This window comes from Muscardinus avellanarius (assembly GCF_963383645.1).
Source record: "Muscardinus avellanarius genome assembly, chromosome: 4".
NCBI lineage: Eukaryota > Metazoa > Chordata > Mammalia > Rodentia > Gliridae > Muscardinus > Muscardinus avellanarius.
The window spans coordinates 44374574-44387987 of NC_137789.1; the positions used below are offsets into that span (position 1 = coordinate 44374574).

A 13414-nucleotide genomic window follows, 5' to 3' on the forward strand; every position below is an offset into this window, starting at 1 on the left:
TCTCCACCACCATGATCTTTTGCATCTTCAGGAGGATTCATTTCAAGTAGTGAAAGCTACAACATGATTTTTAAATATACTTTTACTGGTGAATTATAACTATATGTCATATTAAGATTTAGTATGATTTCTGTCCCGCCTTCCCATAGATGTAGTCCTCCGAGCTCGAGCCCCCCCTCCTCCCCTCTGGCAAGGTTCGCGGCCGCCCTGGCATATTAGAGGCAGCAGTGCCTGCGGCAGCGTTGGCCCTTGCAGCGGCAGCGGCAGCACCAGGCTCTGCAGCGGCACCCCCAGCGGCTCAAGCCATGGCGCTTTTCACGGCATCCAGCAGCAGCATTGCTGTAACCGACAAAGACACCTTCGAATTAAGCACATTCCTCAACTCCAGTAAAGCCCCACAACATGACCGAGATGAGCTTCCTGAGCAGCGAGGCGTTGGTGGGGGCTTGATGTCCCCCTTCGACCAGTCGGGTTTGGGGGCTGAAGAAAGCCTAGGTCTCTTAGATGACTACCTGGAGGTGGCCAAGCACTTCAAACCTCATGAGTTTCTGGCGATAAGGCTAAGGCAGGCTCCTCCAAATGGCTGGCTGTGAATGGGTTGGCCAATGCCTCAGACACCGGCAAGGAGGATGCTTTCTCCGGGACAGATTGGATGTTGGAAAAAATGGATCTGAAGGAGTTTGACTTTGATTCCCTGTTGGGTATAGATGACCTGGAAACCATGCCAGATGAGCTTTTGGCCACATTATATGACATGTGTGATCTCTTTGCCCCCTTAGTCCAGGAGACTAATAAGGAGCCCCCACACCCCAAGCAGTGAACCCAATTGGCCATCTCCCAGAAAGTTTAACAAAAGCAGACCAGGCTGCCCCCTTCACCTTCCTGCAGCCCCTTTCCCTCTCCCCAGGGGTTCTGTCTTCCACTCCAGATCATTCCTTCAGCTTAGAGCTTGGCAGTGAAGTGGACATTGCAGAAGGAGATAGGAAGCCCGACTCCAGTGCTTCCGTTGCCCTGGTCCCTCTGTGTGTGAAGGAGGAAGATGCCCCCTCAGATAATGACAGTGGCATCTGTATGAGTCCCGAGTCCTACCTGGGCTCTCCCCAGTACAGCCCCTCTGCCTCCCTCCAGTGGCTCTCCTATCCAGAGCCTGCCATCTCCAGGTGTCCCCGGTGGCTCTGCCCACCCCAAACCTTATGACCCTCCTGGGGAGAAGATTGTGGCAGCAAAAGTAAAGGGGGAGAAGCTGGACAAGAAACTCAAAAGTGACTCCCAGGTACCACCAGAAGAAGAGGGCAGAGCAGGAGGCCCTCACTGGCGAGTGTAAGGAGCTGGAAAAGAAGAACGAGGCTCTGAAGGAGAAGGCAGATTCTCTGGCCAAGGAGATCCAGTATCTGAAAGATCTGATAGAGGTGGTCCGCAGGGCGCGGGGGAAGAAGAAGGTCTCCTAGTAGGGTAGTCAGTGCTTGCTTGTACATAGGTGTGCTGAAGCTGTGTTGTAAGAAATTATTTTGTAGCTAAGGTATCAAAAAAAAAAGATTTAGTATGACAGAAACACATGTGCACATAGCGCCCCATACATTTCTCCCATGTGACTTTGTCACCCCATGTGACTCTGTCAATCACACTGAATGGTGTTCACTTGGCCCAAAGGACCACACCTGAGGGGATATGAGGCCAGCACAAGATGAACAGATCTAGTGCGGCACCCAAGAACTCCTTTAAAAATTAAGATTTTTTTTTTCACTATTTTAAGATAAGGGCCGGGCATGGTGGCGCACACTTGTAATCCCCGAGCTTGAGAGGCGGAGACAGGAGGATCGCACTGGTTCGGAGCCAGCAGCAGTGGCTTAAGAGACCTTGTTTCCACATAAAAAAAAGTTAAAAAATAGGTCTGGGAGTGTAGCCCGTGGGAGTGTATCCCGGAGGTAGAAGGGCTTCCAGGAACCCCAGTACCACCAAAAAAAAAAGAAGAAGAAAAGAAAAGGAAGAGACTCTCTGCTCTGTTCACAGGAGTCTGACAGAGTATGGCTTTTCATCCTTTGTCAGCCACAACTGGAGACCAGTCCTATACCTGCCAGTTGTGTGGATGCATATTAGAGAGAGCTCAAGTCAAAATTACTTGGATTGCTTGTTCATAATTATTGGAACACTTCTAAAAGACTTTTTAAATGGGACATAATCAAACTGTTTAGCAAATAATCTATGTCTCTATAACATAGTATTTTCATCATATTGTCTAAAGATGTCACTGACTCAATATTAGTAAGATACGAGTGTTCAGATTCACACTGACCCTATGTCTGTGTCCTCGAAAGCCTCAAAAGAGATCAGGATTCTTAACTTGTCAATTCTCTACTCTTCCATTCTGAGGCTGATGAGCCAATTTAGCCTTTCAAAGGCAACTTCATCTCCTGCATTCTGCTGTGCCACTTGCCTGTGCAAACTCACTGCAGTCAAAAGACCTCAGAGGAGAACATTATGCTAAGTGAGATTAGTCAGTCACAAAACGTAAGAAACCGGATGCTCTCCCTAATATGCAGAAGCTGGGGAGGTGGGGGTGGGAACGGCCATAGGAGGAACTCAGTGAAGAAGAGAAACTATAGAAGAGCAAATAAGACAGTCTAGCTGAGGGGATTGGAGGGGGAAGAGGAAAATTCCCTAGTATACATGATATATATTCACAAACATATCAGTCAATCACTAAGCCAAACACGAGAATGAGGGGGGAGAGGGAATGGGGGGGTACTGGGGAAGGGCTAAATGAGTGACGTATGCATGTATGTCTCTACCATCTTGTGCCCCATTAAGATGTATGACTACAATGCACCAATAAAAAATTAAAGATGCCGGGCGTGGTGGCGCACGCTTGTAATCCCCACGCTTGGGAGGCGGAGACAGGAGGATCACGCTGGTTCAAAGCCAGCCTCGCTGGCTTAAGAGACCCTGTTTCCAAATAAAAATATATTTTAAAAAAATAGGTGTCTGTGAGTATAGCCCAGAGGTAGAAGGGTTTCCAGGAACCCCAGTACCACCAAAAAAAAAAAAAAAAAAAAAAATTAAAGATAAAAATCTAAAATAAAATTAAAAGCCTATAAACCCTCATTTTATTATTATATACTGTACTTATTTGCATTTCATTAAGTTAGAAAAAATAAAATTTCTAGCTTATCAATACTGGAAATCTTTCTTAACTTGAATATAGGGGATAATTTGCTAAAATTGAGGAGGAAAATGTAATTTCTTTACATGAAAGTTACAAATCAGAGTCGCTATTCTGATTACTCCATTATCAGTCAATGAGCCAGGGCTAAAAGATTCACTTTGGAGCATTTTTAGGATTAAATCTCCATCTGCCACTGCCCAATTTCCCAGACAAAGTAGACCCACAGGACACATTTCTAACACTTAAATGGAACTAAATGCCCAGGTTAGCACTGATGGTTTAATCTTCTTACAATTTAACAAACACACATGTGGCATGCACACCCATACACATACACAATTCCTCTTACAGAATTCCTCTTCCAAAAGATGTAATTAGATGGAAAAAATACATTTCCAGCATTCTATTTAAACACACATGTTCAAAATCTTTCTAGCCTGCCAAAAGTACAATAATGAAGTTATTTACATTGCTGAAAAATGTCAACACCTAAACTTTTGCATATTTTTAAAACCTTGACTAAATTGTAAGTATCTCTTACTTTTTCTGCTTCCTATGCCTATGAGTCCATTTTTATTACTATAACAAAATACCTGACGTTGGGTAGCTTTATTAGTAAAAGAGGTTTATTTATCTCACAGTTTTAAAGGCTGAAAATCCATTGGTTGAGCCTCTGGTGAGAGCCAAACAGTGGATGACATCATAGCCAAAGTACGTGTTGGAGCAAGAAATCACATCATAAGACAGGAAGCCAGAGTGAATTTGGGGTCATACTTAGACATGTTTCACAACTCACTCTTTCAAGAACTAATTCATCCCTTCCAAAGACATGACTCCCAATGACCTGAGGACCTGCTACTAGTCTCCCTCTTTTTATTTACTTATATTTATACTGGGAATTGAATCCTGGGGCATTCTACCTCTGAGCTACCCCTCTCCCAGCATATTCCATTTTCTATTTTGAAACAGGGCCTCACTAAGTTGCTGAAGGTCTCACTAAGTTGTTGAGGCTGGCCATGAACCTTGATCTTCCTGACTCAGGCTCCCAAGTACTGGGATTACAGGCGTGGGCTACCATGCCTGGCTCTAGGCTCTACATCCTCAAGGTCACATTAACTCTCATATCACCACACTGGGGAACAGACCTCTAAATCATAAGCCTTGGAGGACAAACCATATTCAAACCATATCACTACATGTGGTCCTTTTTACTTCAGAGCTGCTCCTATTCAGGAGTCAGCTCACAAAAGGCACTACTGCTCAAGGCATAAATCTAAAGGTCATGAGAACATTTTCTCTCCTTTATTTCTCAAGTTCTTACTTTTTTTGTTTTTCTTTCTTTCCCTCTCCCCTCCTCACCCAGATCTCCTATGTATGTTCTAAGTCATTTCCCTTTTTGGCAGAGTCTATTTAATTTCATAATTCATATAGGAGCTAGTAGGTAGTAGAATCTCAATAGAATCCTACATCCCTGTGAATCATGATAACCAGCCATTATTATAATAATGACATGATATAATGAATCATGATAACCAGCCATTATTATAATAATGACATGATATAATGAATCATGATAACCAGCCATTATTATAATAATGACATGATATAATGAATCATGATAACCAGCCATTATTATAATGCCACAGACATGGTATCTTTTCCTTTTCATACAATTCTCCATGGATCCCTATAGCTTGTCGGGAGTATTTCCACGGGAAACCATGTGCCAACAAATAATGAATAAACTAAGAAGTCATACCATTCCTTTGCATATTTTGGAATTCCCCCTAAATTTCTGGTTTAAAAAAAAACACTTTGGCTTAAGAAAAAGTATAAATACAACTTATAGTCCAGATTTCTAATTTTATAGTAAATAAAATGAGTTTCAGAGAAGGCAAAAAAAACAGAATAGAAGTCAGAAAGATTCTCGGAATCTATGCAGCAAGGCTATATATGAGTAAAACTTTATAAAAATGGCCTTGAATTAGAGCTGAAGCCATAGATTCTTAGACTTTTACACCATCTTGGGTTAATGGGTATATAAAAACCACTTTGGGTACTTTTTGATGCACCCTCTCTGTGTAGCCCCTATGATGCATCCTAATATCAAATTAACTGCTGTGCAGAACCTGATAGCTCTGGCTTCCTGTATAACTATGTCCAACACATCCTCATCTGTAGTAGAGATAAACTAAAAATAGCCCAGATGCCTATCCATGGACAATGAAATATTTTATAGCAATAAAAAGATTAAGAGGGAACACTTGAAGAGTAAAATAAAATTATTTCCAAAATATAGTTATATTGAAAACATAAAATCAGAATGGTATATAATTTATACACACACATGCATAAAGTATCTCCAAAATCCATGGGAAGGAAAAACTGGTGCCAGGTAGAAAGATGTAAACTTCTCATTATAAACTTCTTTCAACTTTATGGTTTGCATCACATGAATACATTTCCTGGTTAAAAATATTTTTTAAATAAAGCCTCAGCTCCAAAATCTGCCTTGGGTTTTGTTTTTAAAATATATTATTTGTTTTCTCTTTATTTTCCATGGGCACCTCAATTTCCGTTTCTTGACAAAAAGAACTGTTTGTCCCTTCTTCATTTGATTTTATAATAAACTTGCTGCTGGCTTTAAGTTCAATTGCCTGACATTCAATAAAATATCCAGTCGGCACAGAAGATAACTGCTTCTTGGCATTTTAAAACGTTCAGCTTTCACGTCGCTGGCTCCCCCAACATCCCTCAACCTAAGACTGCCAGATCCTTCTTTCAGTCTTCTATTCAAATGCATCATAGTTGCACAGTGGTCATATCTAAACCATTTTTCCAGGAACAACCATTAGGGTCCAGTATTCACAGCCTTCTAACACCCAGTCAGAATATATCTTACATTCTTCAAGCTAAATCTTCCTTCTTTAGCTAATCATATTCGAAGAACCAGGATCTTAAGTTTATACATAGTCGCTCATCAAGTATTATTGTAGCTAAAGTCTATTTAGCAAAAATAGGTATATTATATTTCATACTTCATGTTCCAGTAATTTTTTTATAGGTGGGACATCAGGAGATTGCTGGGAATCTCACCCTGCAGTGCCCCCTACTGGTCATTTTTAGAAGACGCTAAAAGAATGGCAGCTACTTTCTAAATGGGGAAGGAAATAATCTATGTGGTAGTGTCTTGTTTTCTGTTGCTTCCGTATATTTTTCAAATTGGGTATTGTTTTTGTACATATGCCACCCTGGTTATAAGCTTGCAAAGAATGTGTATGAATCACATTGTCGACAACTCAGAGTCAACAAAAGAAAGAAGCACATCAAACTACAGGGCCAATAGGGAAGAACCCATCTAGGGAGAGGAACAGACTGCCTCAGATCTTCCTAAGAGCTCCCCTGCTCTCCCCCAGGCCTATACAGCCCAGCCACGATAGGACGTACCGTGGGGCTATTCTGCCAAGAACTCCATGCTAGAATTCTCGTTGGGTTTTCTTCTTTTTTCAATATGCAAATAACCGTGGGAAAGTAAACTGCACTGGTTCTGTATTTGCTTTAATTTGATTTCCTTCGACCAGATTAGTTTTGTCTAAAAAAAAGTGGAAAACACCTTGGTTTATGGTTAACAGGGACTAAGATCTAAGACTTCTATTAAGCAGTTTGAACATGCACAAGAAGGGGGCCCAGAGCTTCTGGGTGTCCAAATGTGAAGGGATCTGCTGCAGTACCAACTTTGTGAACACGTACCCTCGCCATGGGGAAGCAAGGCGTGCAGGGGAACTCTTCCCCTCTCGGCATGTGGCCACGTCCCAAAGCTGAGACAGCAGATATCAAAGCCATTCTGTAAGAGTCACCAGGACAGAACACAAAAAAAAAAAAAAAATGTTCTTTGGATGGAAACCTGTCACCTACCTCCTGGCAATATAAAAGAAATATAAGAATTCATTAGGAGAGGAAGAAACCAGGAGTCAACTGAGGTTTCTGTTGAAGAGAGCTGTTGGCACTCCAAGAGCCCTGTCTGCCCAGCGCAAGGAGAAGCCAGTGCTTCCCCTATCTTAGGTCAAGCGAGGGTTCTTCAAGAGGAAAGCAGTAGAGTCTGTTCTGTGTTCCTGGAGACTGACTCCTGACTCATGCCCCAGGTGTTAACGATGAAAGGCTGGCTGGAACCAGCCGTGTGGTAGCAAAGAGACAAGACGAAGACCAGGAAGTGAACAGCCAGCCTTTCTAGAGTTTGGTAGGGCAAAGACATTCACGGTTTTCCCACTGGGATCATTATATACCCTATGGAAGAGAACCAGGCTTGTGTGATCTTAAATGGATGCCCTGGAGGGAGTATCTGACCTCAACCGAGGAGCAGGTTTCCAAAAGCCAGAGACTAAGGGACAGCCAAACGTGTCCAGCCCAGGAGTCACTGCCCACATCAAGGAGCTAAAGTGGGGAAATTGCTGAATTGCTGGGATCAGGGTCCCTGAAAACTCACTAGGTAGGTTGCCTTCCCCCTGGCAAGAGTAAGCACCAGCACTAGAGCATGCAACTCGGCCATATTACACAACCAGCCCGTCAAGTAAGATCCCCCACCCTGCCCAGGGCCGCAGAGCGAGTGGTGCCGAACTGAAGAGCACCGTAGAGGAACAGGCACCACCATGTCCTCCCCATCCCCACACGGAATCCCCGCCCAAAGAGCCTGAGCTCAGGGGAAGGAAAGCTTGAGGTTCAACTTGGCAATCGTTGCAACTATTCATTTATCTATCATTGGTCGTGAAGGAAGAAGAGCATGGGATCAGATCCCAGAGGTCCCTCGCAGTTTTGCAAAGATGCCATTATATGGTTTGTGGATACTTATAAGCAAATCCAAAGAAAAAGAAAAGACAACTCCTGAGACCTCACAAGGTACTTGACTCAATCTTCTAGGAAACAGGACTTGAGAAGAATAACAACTGACAATAGCACTCTACAAACCATGTTCATATATGCTATTATCACAGCTAATCGCCATAAACGCCTTCATTTCAAAGTTGGGAATATTGGGGCTCAATAACTTTATCCAGGATCAAGCAGTGCTTATAAGTGAACTTAAACCTAGCCTTGCTGGGTATGGCGGTGCCTATCTGTAATCCTAGTACTTAAAGGCTGAGAGAGGAGGATCTCAGGTTCAAGGCCAGCCTCAGAACCTTAGTAAGACTCTGTTTTAAAATGAAAAATAAAGGCCGGGCGTGGTGGCGCACGCTTGTGATCCCCGGGTTTGGGAGGCAGAGACAGGAGAATCACTCAAGTTCGAAGCCAGCCACATGCGCTGGCTTAGGAGACCCTGTTTCCAAATAAAAATGTAAAAATAGGTCTGGGAGTGTAGCCCGGAGGTAGAAGGGCTTCCAGGAACCCCAGTACCACCAAAAGAAAAAAAAGAAAAATAAAATCTGGCTCAGGGTATATCTTAGAGGTAATGCTCCTAGGTTCCATCCCCAGTGCCAGAAAAACAAAAACAAAACAAAACCTAGCCTATCTGACACCAGGGTCCTGACTGGGAATCAACTGTAAAACTCAGCTTTTCTAGCCCTTCTGAGAAACTTCTAGAACTCTCAATGAATCCAAAGTGCAATGACACAATGTTTATGCCCCCCAAAATTTATATGTTGAATTCCTCACCCCCCACAGTGATGACATTAGGAGGCAGACACTTTAGGGAGTAAATGGGCCCTAATGGAATTTGTGCCCTTACAAAGGAGACCACAGAGACCCCTTTCATCCCTTTGGCCATGTGAGGTTATAGTGAGAAGAAAGCCACCTGGGAACCAAAAAATGCTTTCTCAGTCTAGCTTGGCTAACCTGGTTTCCAAAACTGTGAGGAAAGACATTTCTGCTCTTTATAAGCTACCTGGTCTGTGACAGTTTGCTATAGTATCGCAAGCAGACTAAGATGCAAAGAATGTGGTACTTTATTTCATTTATCAACTACTAATTTACAAATCTAATCATACTAGCTAAATACTAGAAGTTGAGCCGCCCCCCCCCCAACCAATAAGTGATTATTTAAAACAAACCTAGCCAGGAGTGGTGGCGCACGCTTGTAATCCCTGCACTTGGGAGGCTGAGACAGGAGGATTGCATAGGTTCAAGGCCAGCCTCAGCTACACTCTTGACAACTTAACGAGACCCTGTTTCCAAATAAAATATAAAATAGGTCTGGGAGTATAACCCGGAGGTAGAAAGCCTCTGGGTTCCACCCCCGGTACCACCAAATTTTTTTTTAAAAAAAGAATAAAACAAACCTAAAATACTTATTTTCTTGTGCCTTCTTGAATCTCCTAAATACACGTTTGCTTGAGAAATGGTTATCCTCAGTTATTCAAAGACAACAGAAGTTCCCTTTAACATCATCAGTCTCTGACCCTGGAAGTGATGTCTCCTTTTCTCTGAGCCTGCCCATCCAGCCTCACAGTGAGTTCACGACACAGACAAATAGGGCTTCCAGCATGCAGTTTTGTCCATAACCCACAGAAAGTAAGCTGTGGTCTATGCCTCAAAGCTGAGATAAGTGTTTTCATTCTAAAAAAAGAATCCCCACAGACATTATTTCCATGGCATACTCATTTTACTAATTTGACATTACATATAATTTTTTTTAGGGTCTGGGGATGGAACCCAGAGGCATTCGACCTCCAAGCTACACCCCCAGGCCTATTTTTTATTCTTTATTTTGAAACCGGGTCTCACTGAGTTGCAGAGAGCCTCACTAAGTAACTGAGGCTGTCCACGAACCGCGATCCTCTGGTCTCAGCCTCCTGAATGCTGGGATTACAAGCGTGCGCCACCACGCCCGGCTGATTTTTAATTGTTTAGATCTTTGATATAGTTTTCAGTTTTTTCTCAAATAGTATGGCAGGTTTCATTAAATCATATCATTGGACAGTTCCCCCTTCTCTTCCATCAAGATAAAAGAAAACTCGAAAGGGAGGAAGGAAAGTGGAACCAGTCCAATGCAGCAGTATAGGAAAATAAACCTTTTAAAAGTAAGAGAGGAAACTTACCTCTCATCCATTCACCCAGGGTACCAGGGTTCCACAGACTGATGGACAGCTTTTCTCTTTCCCGGCTCCCAGGGACTCATCATTTCTGCCTGGCAGCCCCTTTTTGGGGCAAGAGACCTCACCCCTTTCTGCCCCCATTCAAGGCAACCACTCCAGACAGCCATTTCTATCTATTACACCAACCTTTGAAATTATTAATGAAGCACTAAAGACTCACACCACACTTAAGATGGAGGGATATTTTAGCCCAAAATGGAGAGCCCAGGAGGACTTTTAAAATGCTGGGGAGGGCGAGGAGCACATGGAGAGGAGAGGCGTAAAGATTTACTGCAATAGCCACTGCCTTTAATGCATTTCAGCTGATTTAATTGGACCCACTCAGATTATTTAAGATAATTTCCCTGATTTAAGGTCATCAGATAGGGACTTTAATCACAACTACGAAACACCTTTGCAGCAACACGTAGTTTGAGTAACTGAGAACTAAAGCTTACTCAAGCTGGCACATAAAACTGATCACTACAACCACCGACAATGTTTGATTTAAAAATAGAGACCACAGTTGGGCCGCTTCTCTTTTATGGTTAACCAGAGCAAACAGATCCACGTCTTCTTACCTGAGCATTGACAAAAATGTTGAGTCAGCTGGCAGCAAGTAATTAACCACTTCCCTCAGCTGCCCTCAATGACCTCCCTTCCCGTAGGTGCTCACAAATGACCAGAGTAAGTAATAAGAATCTCCTCTTTCTCTAAAAGGGGACATCAGCTGATTTTTAAAAAATAAGAACTAGCCACATAAGCAATAAAGTGTCCTCATCTGTTGTGGATCTGTAGAATTCGCGTGTTTTCTAGCCTGTGCAAATTAAGACTTCCTACCTTTTTGAGCTGGTCTCTGGGCTACAAATATGCACTCTGATATTGTACAACATTTCCTAGCAGTCATAGAGTGTTACTGAGTTATTATGAACTTGAAGTATACTGAATAATTCTCTGTCAATTCCTAAAAGCCTGGATTTCCACTTAGTCTGTATCTGTAAGGTTAATTATTTCCACAAAATAATTAAGTATTGGCACCGAATCTGAGACTTTGTGGTTCTTCCATGATTTATTTATACAACAAATATGCTAGGCCCAAGTCAAGACACTCCCAGTCAAATTGGAGAACAAAATCATCTAAGAAATAATGTAATAGAGGTGAGTACAAAGTAAAACTCCATTTTGCTAATTTGGGCTCATTCTTATATTTTATTTTTAAAAACATGATTTATTTTGTTTTTCAGTGGATATCTAAACTGGCTTCATCTTAGCAATAAATTTAAAAATCATGTTTTATATTTTTGTTCCAAATTGTTTCTTATATTTTAATAGCTTTGGTTGGTACCTCACACCTCAGGATCAATCATCTTTGGGTTTGACTGCTTAATTACTGTAGCAGGTTGAATGGTGTCCCCCAAGTAGATATGTCCATGTCCCAACCCCTGCAATCTGTGAACACGGCCTTACTTGGAAAAGGGTCTAAGCCGATGTAATTAACTTAAGGATGTCAAGATGAGATCAACCTGTATTACATAGGTGGGCTCTCAATCCAATGGCAAGTGTCTTTCTTTCTTTATTTATTTTTTTTCTTTGTTTTGGAATTGGGGATTGAACCCAGGAGCAGTCTACATCTGAGCTACACCCCGAGCCCTTTTTACTTTTTATTTTGAAACAGGATCTCATGAAGTTTCTGAGAGTCTTGCTAAGTGGCTGGGGCTGGCCTCAAACCTATGATCCGCCTGTTTCAGCCTCCCAAGTACTCTGGCAAGTGTCTTAGATTTCCAAAGGTGATACAGAGAGGCAGAGATGGAGTTACACAGCCACAAACCAAGGAACTCCAGACCCACCAGAAGCTGGAAGAAGCAAGGAAGGATTCTCCCCAGGAGCTTTCAGAGGGAGCCCTGTCCTGCCAACACCTTGATTTCAGATTTCTGGCCTCCAGACTATGAAAGAAAAAAAATGATCCTTTGTTTTAAGCCATCCAATTTATGGTAATTTGTTACAGCAGGCACAGAAAAGTAATACTACGTGTTTAACTGCTGCCTATTGTGTGCCCCTCCTGCACTTCGGCTTGATTCGATCCAATGGGCAGCCTTATTTCTTAAAGATTAAACTGGAAATAATGAGCACTGTAGATGGGAGTGTAGACAGGGAACAGTGGTTTCTGAAAGAATATTGTTTCAAGCTTCCAGATAGAGGGTAGGTTAAGGCTGTGTCAAAGAAAGAATCAAAGGGAATTAACATATTAGACAGGGAGAATTTCAAGGTGACAACCAGATGTCAAACCTCAAAGCAAGAAAAAGATAATGCCTCTGTTCAAACTGGGAATACTGGAAAGAAATAAAGAAAGTTTGAATCACAGTCCAACCAGTGCCCATTTGAACATCTGATATCTACACCATGATGGCACATAAATTATCCTAATCTTCAATGTCAGTGAGAAGAGTCTGGAATTTATCTCAGTAGACAAAGAAAACCCCTGCTCTCTGGCCTTCTCACCTGCCCTCACCTCCTTCACCATTCTCCCAAAGCTTTTCCTTTGCCACTAGCAGTCACTCTCATAAGTATACTCAACAACATAAAGTAGGACAGGCATGGTGATGCATGCCTGTAATCCCAGGCTGAGACAGGAGGACAGAAGGTTCAAGGACAGCCTCAGCAAGTAGTGAGATTCTCAGAAACCTAGAAAGATGCTGTTTCAAAGTTAAAAATAAAGGCTGGAAGTGAAGCTCAGAGCTTAAATGCCCCTAGGTTCAATTCCCAAGACACGAAGAAAAGAAAAAAAAAATGAAGTAACCCTACTCCAGTCATGAAAACAACCTCTTATTTATGTAGTCAGTGACTCAAAGTGTGTCATCTTAGCAAAAACCACACAGCAGGCATGATGGGACTCAAAATAAAAGGTAGTTTGCTAATGAGATTTTCATGAGAACTTGAATTTGCAGAGAAGGGGGACATGAATATCATTGAATTGGTAGATATTTTAACCCAATGTAATGAAGAAATGTAAGAAAAAGCAGGGTAAAAAAAAAACAAATAAGAAGGAAGGAGGCAGGCAAGAGCAGTACCCATGTCAAATGCATTTATTCTAAGCTAAATAATTCTAACTGCAGCTTGTTGAAAGCACATAGTAGTTCATTATGGATATAACCTATTAAAATAACAATGCAGTAAAAGTTCTAGGATT

General features: G+C 42.2%; 1 pseudogene across 1 annotated transcript; it reads left to right on the forward strand.

Moving 5' to 3' along the window:
- The first annotated feature begins 402 nt into the window (after positions 1-402).
- LOC308262288 (cyclic AMP-dependent transcription factor ATF-4-like) lies at positions 403-1448 on the forward strand (annotated as a pseudogene). The gene has a single exon. The product of its transcript is annotated as a cyclic AMP-dependent transcription factor ATF-4-like (transcript).
- The last annotated feature ends 11966 nt before the right edge of the window (positions 1449-13414 follow it).